A 17,261-nucleotide genomic window follows, 5' to 3' on the forward strand; every position below is an offset into this window, starting at 1 on the left:
TTGGCTAGGCCTGGCCTACGGGAGACGGGACAATTAATGGCCGCCCAATTCCACAGGGGTACGCTCGCGTCACCATTGATAGAATACTTGATAATAAGTTTAACAAGATACCTATTGAGTACCCCGTTGCGGAAGATAGGCCGAAACTTGGTCAAAACAAGGGCTCTCAAGTGGCCTGGTGCAAGCGCTTCATTAAGCTTGACCATCAATTGTCCTCTGATGATGAGGATGACTGCGAGTCTTCACCCACCCACGATGATCACTCACCATCTCCCAATAGAGATCACTCCCCACCTCATCCGGAGCCATCACCCCTAAGAAGACAGAGGTCTCCTTCTATTCCTCCTCGTCCGACTCCATCTTCATCAGCCCTGAGAAAAGAGACTCCTCCTCCTCCTCCTCCTCCTGCCCCTCCTCCATCTTCATCAGCGCCGGGAAAATAGAATTCTCGTCATCCTCCTCCTCCACCTCAGCCCAAAACAAGATCAAGGAGATCCTCGCAGTCATAGAAAAGGTCCTTGGATTCGGTCGCTAATGCTCCCAAAGAGGACCAATAGAAAAGAAAATGGCCGTTCAGTGGCAGCGTTACCACCTTGATGAAAGAAAAATTTACAGCATACATCTCAAAGGAAGATTGTGTTAGTTTCTTCAATCTCTGTGCCTCACTGCCTTCGTATTTGTTGAAGTCCGAATTCAAAAGGCAAACACAGAATAAATACGCTACAACAAGAGACGAAGAAATACACAATAAAGATTTAAGGAACATATAGAAGTACGTCGAAGACAACCTAGGATTAACCATGGAAGAGGCCGCGAACATCTATTATGATGTACAAGGGACGGGAACACCGACAATGAAGTATGAAAGGGGCAATCTTTTGGTTCCCGATGACGAGTATAAAAATTTGACAACATATATGCGCCAGTTGCATGAATATTACATGGCTCAAGCAACAGAGACGGACGACTTTGGTTTTGAGGTTATTATCAGTTCGCCACATGTTTTCCATTATCCTGAAGAAGAGAAGTTCGATGTCGAGTGGGAGTGCTTGTTCCAGCTATACCAGAAATGATCTCTCGATGTTCAAATGTTGACGTTATGAACTATGTAAGTACCCTACATGCATGATATTACAATTAACTACTCTCTCTAGACAAATTGTTAACTTTTGAGCATTTCCCATGATTTTATGTAGGTGTATAGCAAAATTTTGCATTCTAAAAAGCAAATGGGATTACATAGGCTTCTTCGACCCCTTGCGAGTCAATAAGAGGACATGTCTAGGCCTCTATGGATGTGACGTGGAAGACCTAAAACAGAGATTGATTCCTGTTTTCGGCGAATTCACGATGAAGAAGAAAACCCACATACTTCTAGCCAACAACTGTGAGTATGTGTTCTCGGCTTTTAATTTTATGTTCCTTTTTTGTTAAGATTATTCGATAATTATAATTATGTGATTGTAGCAACCATTTCATCTTCATTTGTGTCAATCTTGCCAAAAATCTGATCGAGGTGTGGGTCTCGAAGAAAAAACTATTTCATCATCTAGATGCACTGGTGACAGTACTGAATTAGTAAGCGATCCTAATAATATATTATTTTCTAATCACACATACCGCTTTCTAATGTTTCTCCCTTTAATGTTGCTCAGTGTCCGAAGAAGACATATCGGTGGGACACCGATCCCATTCAAGGTTGTCGAAATGAAGGGGAAGTACCTGCCACAGCCGGCGGGAAACAATGAATGCGGGTTTTATATAATGTGGGCAATGCTTCTCTACATCGGTGGGAAATCGGAAGAAGCCGATAAGTTAGTATGTATAATCCCCATTTCATTTATGTCTGTTAATAATTCAACAAAATGATTTACAATTTCTCTTTGGATATCATCTTTTTTGAACGACAACTCAAGAAATATAACCACCAAAGGCTGTTAGACATGGAGATCGTCGCACTGCAATCGGAGCTCGCAAAATTGATCTTAGCCGAGGTATTGGAAAAAGATGGAGTATTTTCCATTGCACAATCCGTGAGGTACAAGGACCAGTATGGCCCAGAACGGCTCGCCGGATTATTGTAAGAAGTCCAAGAAGCATTGCACAATCTGTGAGGTGCGAGAAAATTTCTTTTTTATTTTGAGGGATCGAGATTTGGATAAGAACATTTGAACTGTAACCGTAACATTTGTAATGTTTAATATTGATGGACCTATTGTCTACGTAGCGTATATAAAGCGAAACCTGATTCCACGAAAAAATATAAATTAAAATCAATTATAAAACAATAAAATACGAATGGGCCATCACTGCTGGTTAGCAAAGAACTGACAGTGTTGTCTTGCAAAACACTACCGGTTATCAACAAACCGACAGTGTTGTCTTGCAAAACATTGTCGGCTTGAGCTATGAACCGACAGTGTTCTCTTGCTCAACACTGCCGGCTTGAGCCATCAACCGACAATGTTGGCTAGCTCAACACTGCCGGCTTGAGCCATGAACCGACAGTGTAGGCTTGCTCAACACTGTTGGCTTGAGCCAAGAACCGATACTCTTGAAGCAACCATCACTATCGGTTGGGACTACAAACCGGCAGTGTTGTTCAACTAGACATTGTCAGGTCGAGCCAGAAACCGACACTGTTTCCTGTAGATCAGTGTCAGTTTTTAAGAACTGACAGTGATGTCAACTCCCATCACTGCCAGTATGCCACTGTCGGTTCAAAATCTGGCAGTGAAGGGGGTTTTTGAACCGGCAGTGATGTTCAGATCTGGGTTACGTAGTGCCTAGATGGCTACTTCTTTTGTACTGCTTAAAAAAATGTCTAATATCTACCTAGTCAGATCCATAGTTCAAGAAAATGAATCAAGTTTTAATATTTTTCTTGGCCCAGCTTTTTGTTCACATTTTGAATTTTTATCGTCTCTATCTTTGCCCTATTTGCTTGTAGTCTACCCTGAATGAAAAACCTCACCACCATCTATATATATACACACAAGAATTTTCATTGTCCAACAATAACTTCCTTGGAACCAGCCCTCCCCATAGAAGGCTAATCACCGACACAAATGGAGCTACGAGAAAGAGAGTGCCTGGGACTTTTCTTTGTTGTTCCTCTCATAGGTACACACGTAAGGTGGACTGAGGTAGATATATAAACAAAGAGATGGAGACCAGAACGAATTGGAATGCAGTTAAGGTGTTTGTTAGCACATACAGTATATTGTAGAGATACATCTTTCCATTTAGTCTGTCGTCGATGTAGCATCACATATAGCTAGGAGCAGGGATGAAAACGGATCGGATATGGACGGATATCACCGATATTACATTTGTTTTCATATTTCTGTCCAGATTCGGATTCGAACACGGATAGTGTCAACTATGTCGGATAGGATAGGATTGGATATCGACATCATAAATATGCGATTTGAGTATTCGGATATGGATATGGTATCGGATGTTGGATATCCGGACTCGGATACGGACAGATCTCAACCCCTCTAAATGGATTCAGTTTCGAATACGGTCGAAAAATATCCGTACCGTTTTCATCCCTAGCTAGGAGTATAAAGATAAGACTTTTCAATACCAAGCAATCACTTTCTTCAAATCAGTCCTCCTCATAGGTGGCCTGTCTTTGACATATACAGAACTGTACTAGGAGAAAGAGAGGGCCAATGACTTTTCTTTGTTGTTGCTCTCATCCCCACATGCATGGTTTTCTTTTTCGCCGACATATTCTTTTTATCCGTAGGTGTCGATAAGAAAATATCTATCTTTTTCGTATAAATTTATTTAAATTTACTTAAATTCAAATTAAATTTTATTTGAATTTGATCCGATATTTCTGATATATCCCGTTTACCCTCTTTATCTATGACCCTCAATAAATTTTAATTTCCGAAAATAAAAACCTTGCCACATGGCATATGCTCGCACCCCCGCCCGCCTGCTCCCGTCCGCCCCAGCTCGGCCACTCCCCTGCTCCAGCAGCACAGGATCTCGGCGTGGGGCAGCGTCGTACCGGAGGTGGCCACGGAGGCGCCCGCTGGACCTGCGTCTGCCTCTCTCCCCAAGTCAATAGCCTCGCCACCATGTTGGCCTCGACGCGGCAGCACGCCATTGTGGATTGGTGGAAGTACGCTCCTGCTGACCAAACCGGCGGTGACGCGCATCCATCCCGCCTAGGCCAACCGTCGAAGAGGTCCGCCCCGCTGACTGCTCCTTCTGGCTTCGCACCTCCGATCTGGTGCCACGCTGCCGTATTTGGAGTCCGTGTTCTCGCCGCCGTGTGTCATTGGCATGGTATAAATCGGAATTGAATCCAAAGCGAAGTTCCTGGTGTGTCCGTTATGGACTCCTTCCCTTTTATCTATTTTATATTACCCGAGGGCCTCACGCTCGCTTCAATCCGCAATCCGCCGAGGTGCCAATGGTGCGGAGGCGGTACCGTAGCTGGCGAGCGGGGCGCGGCTACCGGCACTAGCGAGGTGAGCCGGATCCCGGTGGTGGCAAGGTGAGATCATTCGACTGCCCTGCTCATAGCTGGATGTGCATCTGCCTCGCCTGTGTTGTAGTAGCACTGCGCCCCGCTTCTTCTCCTTCTGATTTATGCCGTTCAACCTCATCCTGAGGAACAGTTGCACCATATCTGCAACATCCGTGAGGAGGAGGTCGCCGCCACGCTGCGCATGTGCGAAGATGCACGCGGCCGGCTTGGATTAAGTTGTGGTGGTGCAGTATTTGTTTTCCTTTACTCTTGACGGAGACTCTTTTCTGATTTGGGGGAAGGGATGAATAGTTATGGCAGAGAGAGAGAGAGAGTGCGTCTGCTGAGTTGCTGTCTTTTGGTGCAGATGAGATGGTGCTGGGAAATTTTAAAAGCAAATTTGCAGATGGGCATGAGTTGGGGGAGAACAGAGAGGAGCCGAACCCGAACCTGATGGGTGCCTGGGTTGCTGTGCTAAGTGGAAGAAAACAGAGAGGTATGTGACGCTGAACTAAACAATCGAAGATCGATTTCACGGTGTAGCCGTGGTGGTATAGGTTAGATTGAGGGACCGCGGCTGCTTTGAGTTTTGGCGATAAGAGGCGGGGTTATGCTGGCAGCTTTTATATTTTAACTTTTTTGCATTGTATCACACGGTGTGCTCTGTGTGCTTTCACTTTCTGATTATTTGTTTTCTAACTGGCAGTTCAGGTTGGTTCTTAAATTTATTCGTCACGAAGTATAATCATACGGAGCTAAGGACATATGATATATTCTGTTTTCAAATGCGTGGTTAATTGACTGCACTTACTGTGGAGTGCACATCAAAGTTCTGAGCAAAGCCCTAATGTTCTCTTCTTGCTAGAATTATTCGTGGTCGTGGGTTCCTTAGGCGCATGGAACATGTTCCAGATGTGTTGTGCTTGGATCAGTTGAACTTTACATCTTGAACATTTCTTTTCTGGCATTTGGAGCGCTGTGCTGCTTTGTGGGTTGGGACCATGCCTGCAGCAAGTGGGTTGTGCAACTCCGATCTCCGATCTAGCATTTTTTCTAGTGCCAAAACTGTTTGGGGCAGTAGTTAATTATGTCTTACTTCATTAACACGGCCTGCTATGACGAGCTAACTGATATGAGCAGCGCATTAGTGATTGAAAGTTTTTGTGAGCATTGTGATTTATCACTACGGGAAACAGAGACTTTGCCGAGTGTAAAATTCTTTGCCGAGTGTCAAAAATCGGACACTCGGCAAAGATCTTCTTTGCCGAGTGCTACACTCGGCAAAGAATTACACTCAGCAAATATTTCTTTGCCGAGTGCCGGGCACTCGGCAAAGGACTTCTTTGCCGAGTGCTAGACTCTCGGCAAAATCTCTCCACTCGGCATAGGCTGCCCGCGAAACGGCGCCCTGCCACGGCCTTCTTTGCCGAGCGCCTGCGGTTAGGCACTCGGCAAAGATTTGTTTTTTTTTTGTTTTTAATTTCTTTGCCGAGTGCCCCAGATCTGGCACTCGGCAAAGATTTAATTTTTTTTAAAAAATTCTTTGCCGAGCGTCTCAGATCTGGCGCTCGGCAAAGAAATTTTTTTATTTTTAAATTACTTTGCCGAGTGCCCCCTGGCTGGCACTCGGCAAAGATTTAAATTTTTTTTTATTATTTCTTTGCTGAGTGCTCCTGTGGATGCACTCGGCAAAGAGGAAATTTTAAAAAAAATTAAAACATTCTTTGCCGAGTGCCTGATGGCTGGCACTCGGCAAAGGGTGTCTTTGCCGAGTGCCATGCGCCGGCACTCGGCAAAGTTTTTTTGTTTTTTTTTGTTTTTGGCCTCCAATTTTTTTGTGCAGCCTTTTTAAAGCACCAGGAACTCCTAGTTACAATTTGGGGATTTTTCGTGGCTTTTTGTTATATTTAGTTACTTTATTTCGTTTACTTGAATTTTTCCAGAAATTAGAAATTTGAATTGCACGTGGTACGAATAATGGAGTTTAATGATTCGAAAATTGATAGTCATGTTAGTGAGTGTTATGAGAGGCCGTATCCAGGAACGGACCCGAAATTTCGGACATCTTGTTCACGAAACATGTGCGCGAAATTGCGTGTGAAGTGTTTATAAATTCTATAAAAAGCAAACGAAGTCCGAAAATCATGAAACTTGTTGAGATGTCGTGATATCATATGTGGAGGCTATGATAAAAATTTCAGAAGATTTCGTGCACGTTGTCACGCACTCGGCAAAGAATGTTTTAATTTTTTTTTAAATTTCCTCTTTGCCAAGTGCATCCACAGGAGCACTCGGCAAAGAAATAATAAAAAAAAAATTTAAATCTTTGCCGAGTGCCGGCCAGGGGGCACACCGCAAAGTAATTTAAAAATAAAAAAAATTTCTTTGCCGAGCGCCAGATCTGAGACGCTCGGCAAAGAATTTTTTTTTAAAAAAAATTAAATCTTTGCCGAGTGCCAGATCTGGGGCACTCGGCAAAGAAATTAAAAAGAAAAAAAACAAATCTTTGCCGAGTGCCTCCCTGATCTGGCACTCGGCAAAGCCGCGGACTTAGCGGTTTTTGACCGGCCGGGCAGTCGCTGCCAGCCATCCCGCGCTCACGCCTGCCCGCCCCACTCGCCCGCGCCACCACCGGCCGCCCGGCCGCCGTGCTGCCCGCCGCGCCCAGCGCCCACGCCGGCCGCGCGCCCGCGCCGCCCGGCCGCCGCGCTGCCCGCGCGCCATGCGCCCGCGCTGGCCGCGCTCCGCCCGGCCGCCGCGCTGCCCGCGCCCTGCCGCTGGCCGCGCCGTGCCCCCGGCCGGCCCTTTCCCCAGCCGCGCCGCTCGCTGCCCACGCGCAGGCCGCGCCGTGCCCCCGGCTGGCCCTTCCCCCGGCCGCGCCACCCTGACCCCGGCCGGCCCTGCGCCCCGGCCGCGCCCTGTGGACCACCCGCCCCGACGCCATCCGTGCTCGACCCCATCCCCGACTCCGCCCGATCCCGACGCCGCCCGCCCCTACCCGTCGCCCGTCAGGTATGCCTTCTCACTTATTATTGTCGAGGTAGTGGTAGTTGTAGTAGTATTAGTTGTACTAGTGGTAGTATTAGTACAACTAGTGGTAGTATTAGTAGTAGAATTAGTGGTAGTAGTAGTAGTACAACTAATGGTATTAGTTGTAGCAATAGTGGTAGTAGTAGAAGAACCAATGGTAGTAGTAGTAGCAATAGTGAAAGTAGTAGTACAAGTAGTGGTACTACTTGGATATATTCTTCTGCATGGATTGATATCCAAACTACATGGCTTCTGTTGAGCCATATGTGCTTGTCGGCCATCGTGCCGTTGTCTTTTGCAGGTTTTGGAAACCTCACCGTGCAGGGGAGGTTCTGCCGAATTTTTTTGTAAATAATAGTATTTTGTTCCATTTTTGTAGAGAAGAGCCCGTCAGAGTTGAGTCGGAGTTCTCGCCACCGTGTTGGTCTGCCTGCAACGCGTCGTCTCGCCACTGCACCGACCCGCCACGGCCCCGCTAGCTTGAGTCCGTCGCCACCCTAGGTATAACCCCTCTTTTCGTATCATTGTCGTAGATCGCGTAACCCAGTTAGGCGTCTCCCGTTCAAAAGAGATATGGTTGGATGTATGCAGATCTTTGTATATCTATGACCGTATCTATTTCGGATTGTCCACGCTTTTTGGACAGCCCGCGGATGCGTAGATGGGTTAGTTTCCATGTTCTGCTCTAGTAGTAGACAGAGTTTCAGCATCACCTCCCTATTGTTCTCCGGATACACACTCTTCTTTGGCAGGACGTGTATCTGGAGAACAGCGGGGAGGTGCTGCCGAAATTCTGTCTCGGATAGGAGTAGAGCATGGAAACTAACCCCATCTACACACCTGTGGGTGGGATTAGGACCTATCCTCACCTATTAGACAGTTGGAACACCATGTAGATGCAATTAATGGTTACATTACTCGCCGATACATATGTTAGAGGATGGATGACCGTCAGTGGATGTACACGGGCTGGAGAAGTCAGAGTGATTACACCACGGAATGGATGAACAAGACCGATGCTTTCTTGAACAGTGCATTTGGCAACGCTGCTAAAGGACATTGCCTAGTTTTGTGTCCCTGCAGCAAATGTGGAAACAGGAGAAGGGTAAACAAGGTGGAAATGGGTAAACATCTTGTGAAGAATGGATTTATGCCGGACTACACCCGGTGCGTCCACCATGGTGAAGCCCATCGTATGAGAGAGGAGGAGGTGAGACCACGGGTGGAGGCTTTTGATGCTGATGCCAGGGTAGCAGACATGTTAGATGACTTTCACCAAGGACAGTTCGATGAGGGACGTGAGAAGGAGGAGATGGAAGCAGCCGCATAGGCGTTCTACGATATGATGGACTCGGCACAAAAACCCCTTCACGATCGGTCAACGGTGTCTCAATTGGATGCCATTGGACGCTTAATGGGGTTGAAGTCCGAGTTAAACTTAAGTCAACCTAGCTTTGATAAGATGTTGGCTGTGATTGGCACCTTGCTTCCGGAGGGCCACATTCTGTCGAAGAGCATGTACGAGTCACAGAAACTCCTTCGAGCACTTAAGATGCCGTATGAGCAGATACATGCTTGTCCGAAAGGGTGCCTCCTATTTAGGAAAGAACACGAGCATGCAAAGTTCTGTCCAAAGTGTAAATCCTCCAGGTACCTGGAGGTAGACTCTGATGATGGCCAGAAGAGGCAACTTACGATCCCCATGAAAATCCTATGGTACCTTCCGTTCCTACCGAGGATCCAACGGCTATACATGACCGAGGAATCCACGAAACAGATGACATGGCACAAAAATGGCAAACGGTACAATCCTGACAAGATGGTACATCCATCCGATGGTGAAGCTTGGATCCGCTTTAATGACAAACATCATGACAAAGTAGATGAGGCTCGTAATGTACGTGTCGCATTGGCAACAGATGGGTTCAATCCTTATGGAATGATGGCTGCCCCATACACATGTTGGCCCGTCTTTGTTATCCCCCTTAATCCCCCCCCGGTGTCTCCTTTCAACGACATAACATATTCTTGTCATTGATAATTCCTGGACACCCAGGGAGTAATATGGGTGTGTTCATGGAGCCCGTGTTTGATGAATTGGTCCGTGCTTGGAACGAAGGGGTATGGACATACGATCAAGCTACAAAGACAACCTTCAAAATGCACGTTTGGTACCACTACTCCCTGCATGACTTCCTGGCGTATGGGATATTCTGCGCCTGGTGTGTTCATGGGAAGTTCCCATGCCCAATATGCAAGGAAGGTGTGAGGTTTATTTGGTTGCATAAGGGTGGCAAGTATTCGTCGTTTGATAGACATCGTCAATTCCTACCTCTTGACCATCCATTCAGACAAGACATCAAGAACTTTACGAAAGGCGTCAAAGTGACAAACCCTGCACCACGGATGATGAATGGTGCCGAGGTTCATGCTCAGATAGGTGCTCTCATGCCCAATGAAGAAGGTGGTTTTGTGGGATATGGTGAGCAGCATATGTGGACTCATATCTCGGGCATGACGAGGCTCCCCTATTTCGATGACCTTCTTCTACCACATAACATTGATGTAATGCACACTGAAAAGAATGTCGCTGAGGCACTTTAAAAGAATGTCGCCGAGGCACTTTGGGCAACACTCGTGGACACTGAAAAGTCTAAGGACAACCCAAAGGCTAGAGTAGACCTGGCAACATTGTGCGATAGACCAAATCAAGAGATGCAACCTCCTAGTCATGGCAAGACCTGGAGAAGGCCTAAGGCTGATTTCGTCTTGAAAAAGGACCAAAGGAGGGAAGTACTTGAATGGATCAAGAAGCTAATGTTCCCTGATGGGTATGCAGCGAATCTAAAGAGGGGAGTTAACTTAGGCACTCTGTGAGTCAATGGGATGAAGAGTCATGACTACCACATATGGATTGAGCGGCTTCTTCCGGTGATGGTTCGAGGCTATGTCCCAGAGCATGTCTAGCAAGTGCTGGCAGAGTTGAGCTACTTATTCCGCCAGCTTTGTGCCAAGGAGCTCTCTCGGACCGTCATTGATGACTTGGAAAAAGCGGCACCCGTGTTGCTCTGTAAGTTAGAGAAGATCTTTCCACCCGCCTGCTTCTTGTCGATGTAGCATTTGATTGTGCACCTCCCGTATGAGGCACGGATGGGGGGGCCCGTGCAGAACCGTTGGTGCTATCCAATCGAGAGATGTCTGAAGACTCTTCGCAAAAAATGTAGAAATAAAGCCAGAATTGAGGCTTCCATTGCAGAGGCATACATTCTAGAGGAGGTTTCAAACTTCATAGAGAAATACTACACTGAGAAACTTCCTAACGTTCATAATCCACCCCCTCGTTACAATGCTGGCGAAAATGAATCGAACCTCAGCCTTTTCCAAGGGCAACTTGGAAGCGCAAGTGCATCGACCACTAAGCAATTGAAAAATGAAGAGTGGCGCAGTATCATGCTATATGTGTTGACCAACCTTGTTGAGGTGCAACCGTTCATTCGGTAAGTTCTAAACGAACTTGTTTCATTTCGCTGTATGTCCTTGTTTCGTCATCCAACCCCCTTATTTCTCGTTGGTACAGGGAATTTCTTCGTCAATCCTGGCATGGATCAAGGCAACCTACCCCGCAAGAAAATGATACCCTTCTTTCACGGGGTGCGGGACCAGGGAGCCCCGATTTCATTTGTTGGTTCAAACAGAAAGCCCAAACTGATGCGCCTATAAGTGATGAGTTAAGATAGGTTGCAAATGGCTGTGCCATTAGGGTCAAGTCATTTACCGGTTATGACGTGAATGGATATCATTTTCACATAGCAAGCTACGAGCAGAGTCGGCCCAATCGACAAACCACAAACAGCGGAGTTGTTATGCCCGGCACTGATGGACTCGACTATTATGGAAGAATTGAAGAAATCTACGAACTATCATTTTATGGTTCCAAACCTCTTACTCCTATCATATTCAAATGCCACTGGTTTCATCCTGGTGTAACGAGACAAACCCCTAAGCTTGGGCTAGTCGAGATTCGACAGGATTCCGTCTATCTAGGAAAAGATGTCTACATTGTGGCTCAACAGGCCGTCCAGGTTTATTATACGTCATACGCGTGCAAAGACGCTGAGCATCTTAAGGGTTGGTCTATTGTGCACAAGGTATCACCACACGGTAAACTACCTGTCCCAAACGATGAAGATTATAACTTCAACCCAAACACATATGATGGAGAGTTCTATCAAGAAGAGGGGCTACAAGGGAGGTTTGACATAGACTTAGCCGAAGAGATAGGAATGGAAGTAGATAATGAAAGGGATGATGACGAAGACGCTGGAGACGAGGTGCGAAATCTAAAGGACATACAAATGCTTGAGCGATTACATTTCAGCAATGACAATGAAGACAACATTCCTCCTTCGGATAGTGTTGATGAGTTGGACAATGTTGATAGTGATGACGAGACCTATGATCTAGCTAATTTCAATCATGAAGATTATTTCTAATACATGTAATACTATGTTTTTTGTAATTATGTTTTGTTTATTTTTGCACCTATTTCTAATTACGTCTTGTTTTTCTTTTTTATTGTAGGTGATTGAGCAAAGATGGCGGGCGACCGTCATAGGTCTGTGAACTCGATTTACCAAAGACCACGCCGGTCGCAGGAGGGGCGAAGGGGGCCGCAGAGGGATCGAACAGGAGGAGGAGGACCGCTAGCCATAGGAGGGGGCCGTCTCCTCCCACGCCATGTGAGGAGGACCGCCAGCCGTAGGAGGAGGTGTCGCCCGTGGATGAGTCAGACGAGGAGTTGGTTCGGCAGACGAAGGAGGAGGAGGAGGAGGAGGAGGAGGTGGAGGAGGAGGAGGAGGAGGGGGGAGCCGGCAGGCACGGGTTCCGCTTCCTCCAACTCCTCTTCGAGTGTCTACTTGCGAGGTCCCGCGAGCCTCCCATAGGTTCCGCTTCCTCACCAACGGCCAGTGATTCGCCCCGAAGGACAAAAGTAAGTAACTGTATATGTTATCACCACTACTTCATATGATATGATGAAAAAAACTAATAATTTTTCTTAATTACTTGTGCAGGAACTGGGTGGTTGTGTCGGGTGGTAGCGCACGGCTAGTCAACGGCATCCTGGGTCTTATGTGCAGGTAGCACTTCCCCGGCATTGTCACGTACGCATCGAAGACGGAGTCGGCCTACTCGTTTGACCACTACGTCGTCGCCTCCGATGCGGAGTACCCCAACAAGGCGCGCGCGGGTGAAGGCCGAGTTTTGGGTAAGTCTCCCTTGCACAACATTGCTCAATACGTCGCATTCATTAGACTTTTCTTGAAATAATGAATCGATACATCGCTTTTGTATGCAGACTTATTACAGATGCGAGGACGGATTTGAGGCCAGGGCGGAGCAGGCGACTACCAAAGCCTGTAAAAAACTCGTCACCGACATGCATCACGAGGCACGCATCCAGGCCATCGTAACCTACTACGGGTCAAAGCTTGGAGAGAGGAAAACCAAGAAAGACGCAAGAGAGATGCAGCTGACCCGGGAGCAGTACCTTGAGGTAAATGAAGAACATCAACATTGATTCGATTTGAGATTAAGTTGGTTTAATTTGATCTTCTTATATGTCCAATACTTGATGACGTGTAGGTGATTCCCTGGTGGTGCCAAGCGTATCCCGAGTGCTGGGCGATGATGGTGGACAGGTGGTTCACGGAGGAGTACCTCAAGATGCACAGGGATGCCCGGGACCGTCGTTTACTGATGCAAGGTCCAGCACACCATCAAGGCAGCCGCAACCTCGCTGGATACAAACAAGCATGGGTACGCGAATTGATTTATCTATTGTCATGCTCAGTTCTGTCTGATTTCTAATCATCGTGCTGTCTTTCTCACAGTCGGCGTCACATAGTGGCCAGGCTTGCTCGGACTTCCAGGCATGGTGTATGGCCCACAAGGGTAAGGCGACGTCCGACGTCTCCTTCAACCTGGAGGACCCGCCCGAGGCATACACGAACTCGAGTGTCCACTCCCGCATCAGTGAGTACACTGAGGTGGTGAGGTCGCTCCATGGGGCAGATCATGATCCGAGCACCCAGGACTTCGATGGAGAGGCCGTCATGAGGGTGGGGCAAGGCAAGAAGCATGGACGGTTCTGGCTTGGCGACGGCGTCATCGACACGGCCTCTACTCCCTCTCTCTCCCAGATCCGAGCACGGAGCACGAGCGAGAGCCTGGCCATTCGCACACGGTCGGCCGCTGCACAGCACCGGGTCGACGCACTCGAGGTTATTCCTGTTTTACTCGTCATACATTGATCTTTACAGACCTTAATTAGCTTTGCATTACTGAAACATTGGAGTAAAATATTGCAGGCCCGCCTGGAATAAGAAATGAAGGAACGTCAGGAGCTGGGGGCCCAGTTGGAGGCCGAGCGGGCCGAGCGGCAGGCCCAGGCGCAGAGGCTGATGGACATTACGGATTTCCTACAAGAGCTTGGGCAACGTATGGGCTTGTCTCTGCCACCTGGGCTGTTGGTTCCACCTCCGCCTCCGCGTCCTGCAGCTGCAGCTACTCCTGTGAGTATCAAAGTTTTTTACTTTCACTTGTGCTTTGCTTGTATGGCCTCTATCGTCCTAGATTAGCTATCAAAATAATCTTGTCTCACATGCAATCTTTTCTCCTTTGTGCAGTCTCCATCTGACGGTGGTTCGAATAATCCACCTCATGCACCTACGAATGATGCATCTGGGCCTTCACCACAGTCGCAGTGGCCGAGATGAGTGCATGTTGTATTTTTTACATTTGTTGTTCACTTGGTGATGGACTTGTGATGCACTTGTGGACTTTGATGGACTTGTAAACTTATTTGGATGGACTTGAGCACTTATTATTATATATTGTGATGGATGTGATATGGGCGGATGGATGTGTGGATGGATGAGATATATATGTGATGGATGAGATATATATGCGATGGATGAGATATATATGTGATGGATGAGATATATATGTGATATATGTTTGTATGAATGTATTTGTCATGATGGAATGCAAAAAAAAAATATTTGCCGTTTTGGGTCACTTTGCCGAGTGTTGCACTCGGCAACGGACCCCTTTGCCGAGCGCAATGGTCACAACGCTCGGCAAAGCTGGCAAAATGGGCGACTAGAAAACAGATTTTCCAGCTTTGCCGAGTGCTGTGACTCTAACACTCGGCAAAGAAATTAAAAAAAATTTAAACTTTGCCGAGTGCCTGCCGTGTTGGCACTCGGCAAAGAGTTTAAAAAAAATCTTTGCCGAGTGCCTGGAGTGGTGGCACTCGGCAAAGAAAATTTCCACAAAAAATAAAAGCCCTTTGCCGAGTGCCTTCCAGGTTGACGCTCGGCAAAGAATTTTTCAAAAAAAATAAAAAATCTTTGCCGAGTGCCTGGAGGTTTGGCACTCGGCAAAGAAAATTTTCAAAAAAAAAGCTCTTTGCCGAGTGCCTTCCGGGTTGGCGCTCGGCAAAGAATTTTTTAAAAAAAATAAAAAAGCTTTGCCGAGTGCATGGAGGGTTGGCACTCGGCAAAGAAAATTCTCAAAAAAAAAAGCTCTTTACCGAGTGCCTCACGGGTTGGCACTCGGCAAAGAAAGTTTTAAAAAAAATTTAAAAAAATCTTTGCCGAGTGCCGGCAGAGTTGACACTCGGCAAAGTGACCGTCAACGGGACCAGCGCCGTGACGGTCGCTTTTCTTTGCCGAGTGTTTCCGGAGCACTCGGCAAAGCCTTTGCCGAGTGCCCGATAAAATACACTCGGCAAAGAGTGCTTTGCTGATCAATTTTTTGCCGTGTGTGCTTTGCCGAGTGCCGCACTCGGCAAAGGCTTTGCCGAGTGCAATATAGCCTTTGCCGAGTGCCTCAGGCACTCGGCAAAGAACCTGAATCCAGTAGTGTATATTGGTCTTTTCATTCTTATATTATTATTACAGTTTTGAATCATGGTAAATGTTATGTTGTGTATCGTTACCTTTATTCACACTATAGTCATAATATTAGTGCATCTGATAATACCTCAAAAACTTTAGGCACAAACATGAGCCATGCTATTTTTTTCTCATTTGAGCACTAGGATTTGTGACAGCAGGATACCCGTAGCAACGCACGAGCATATTTCCTAGTAAATGTCAAAATAGTAATGACCTCAAGTGCAAAATATTAAACAAGCCTTACTATTTGTTTTCTCTGAAACTTTTGCTATGTTTTTTGTAGGCTCTGAGGCTGAGCTCCTTGCTTTTGGTACAGTAGTGTTCATAGTTCAATGTCACTTAAAGATAGAACTTCAATTGCCACCACTCATTTTCCTTGAATCAACTCTCTCATGATTGGGGTCCTATCCGTTACTAAATAAACAATTTTCATAGACAGGTAAAAATGGGTCCACAGCAAGAAATCAGTTCGAGAGAAAACGCATAATAATTGCTAACAAAGCAAAAATACGGAAACAAATCTTGCCACCTGTGCATGCAAATCTAAGCCGTCTATTTTGTCCAAAAAGTTCTAATATATTTCACACAAAAGATTCATAGTCTACGACAATCAAAACAATGTTACAATCCTATCTTTCTTATCCTACATATTTGATATTTTAGCACAAGTTGATTTATGTCTTGCTTTCTACTAGTGATGATTTCTACTAGTGATGAAGATATCACTCCTTTGGATACACATAACACTCTTAAAATTGTTGTGCAAGGGCCAATTTAATTTTTGGGTGAGTTCATTCCTAAGTACTCCATGTTGTGATTATAAGAAGAAATTGCTACCTAATAATATTATTATTCTTAGGAACTATAGAGAGGATCAGGAAGTACCGGGAGAGAGGCATGGAGGCAGAGAAATGATTAGCATGGGTATCCAATCTACATCAAGTTCAAGTCCACATCAGACTACAGGCACAACTTGCACTAAATACATCGCCCTGTGAAAGGACTAGGTTTTTTATATTCAACATATGCACAGTAAGCTAAGGTGATAAACTTCATATGGCACCAGTACCATGTCAAAATTCATTAGGAGTCATTGGGAATTGTCAAAACAATTGGGCATAAAGAATATATCAAGATGTTGTGTCACCATCTTTTGGGCCATTGGGACATGTATCGCGTTGGGGTCCATTAGGGACGTGTCTGAGAGTCCTTGACCAGCTGTCGCAGGGTCGGAACTACGGCAAGCATTATTGTTCGAGTCGGTGTCAGAGTACGTGTCTTTGGTGGCTCGGGTGGACTCAAGAACACGAGAATCACAGAGAGGACGCAACGGTTTATCATGGTTCGGGCCGATTGATTCACTACGTCCAGCACATGATGATTCTTATACTCAAGAGCACCCAAAATTGGGCGTTATAACATAGTGTAGAGAGAGATTTGGTAGGGGGTTAGCTCGGTGCTAATCCTGAGGTCGCCTCGCCGCCGGTGGTGCCTTCCCCTCGTCGGAGAGGAGGAAGATGACGGCTGCGATGGAGGAGCTCTCGGTACCCCTCTCTCTAGGTTGCTCTGCTCTCGGTGCTGAGCAGGAGCGGATCGGTGAGGAATGAAATGATCTATCTTGGATCATCCCCCACTGTAGGATCTGACCTTATCCTTTATATATCGAGATAGGTTGGGTACATGGCGGTTTGGGGCGGAGTTTATGGTCTAGATGCGCTGGAGTTCAGGAGGGTCTTGCAGCGGGGCTCTATGGACCGTGGCACTGTCATGGAGCCAAA

At 46.5% G+C, this 17,261-nt stretch overlaps 1 long non-coding RNA gene across 2 annotated transcripts; it reads left to right on the forward strand.

The window, feature by feature from the left end:
* The first annotated feature begins 3,927 nt into the window (after positions 1-3,927).
* Positions 3,928-16,689, forward strand: LOC136482502 (uncharacterized). Of its 2 annotated transcripts, none has more exons than XR_010765098.1 (3): positions 3,928-4,519; positions 4,644-4,988; positions 16,343-16,689. It is a non-coding gene; the product is annotated as an uncharacterized lncRNA (long non-coding RNA). The 2 variants fall into 2 exon arrangements; XR_010765099.1 differs by having other exon boundaries at positions 4,860-4,988.
* Positions 16,690-17,261: the final 572 nt, after the last annotated feature.

Source organism: Miscanthus floridulus, chromosome 9 (genome assembly GCF_019320115.1).
Source record: "Miscanthus floridulus cultivar M001 chromosome 9, ASM1932011v1, whole genome shotgun sequence".
Lineage (NCBI taxonomy): Eukaryota > Viridiplantae > Streptophyta > Magnoliopsida > Poales > Poaceae > Miscanthus > Miscanthus floridulus.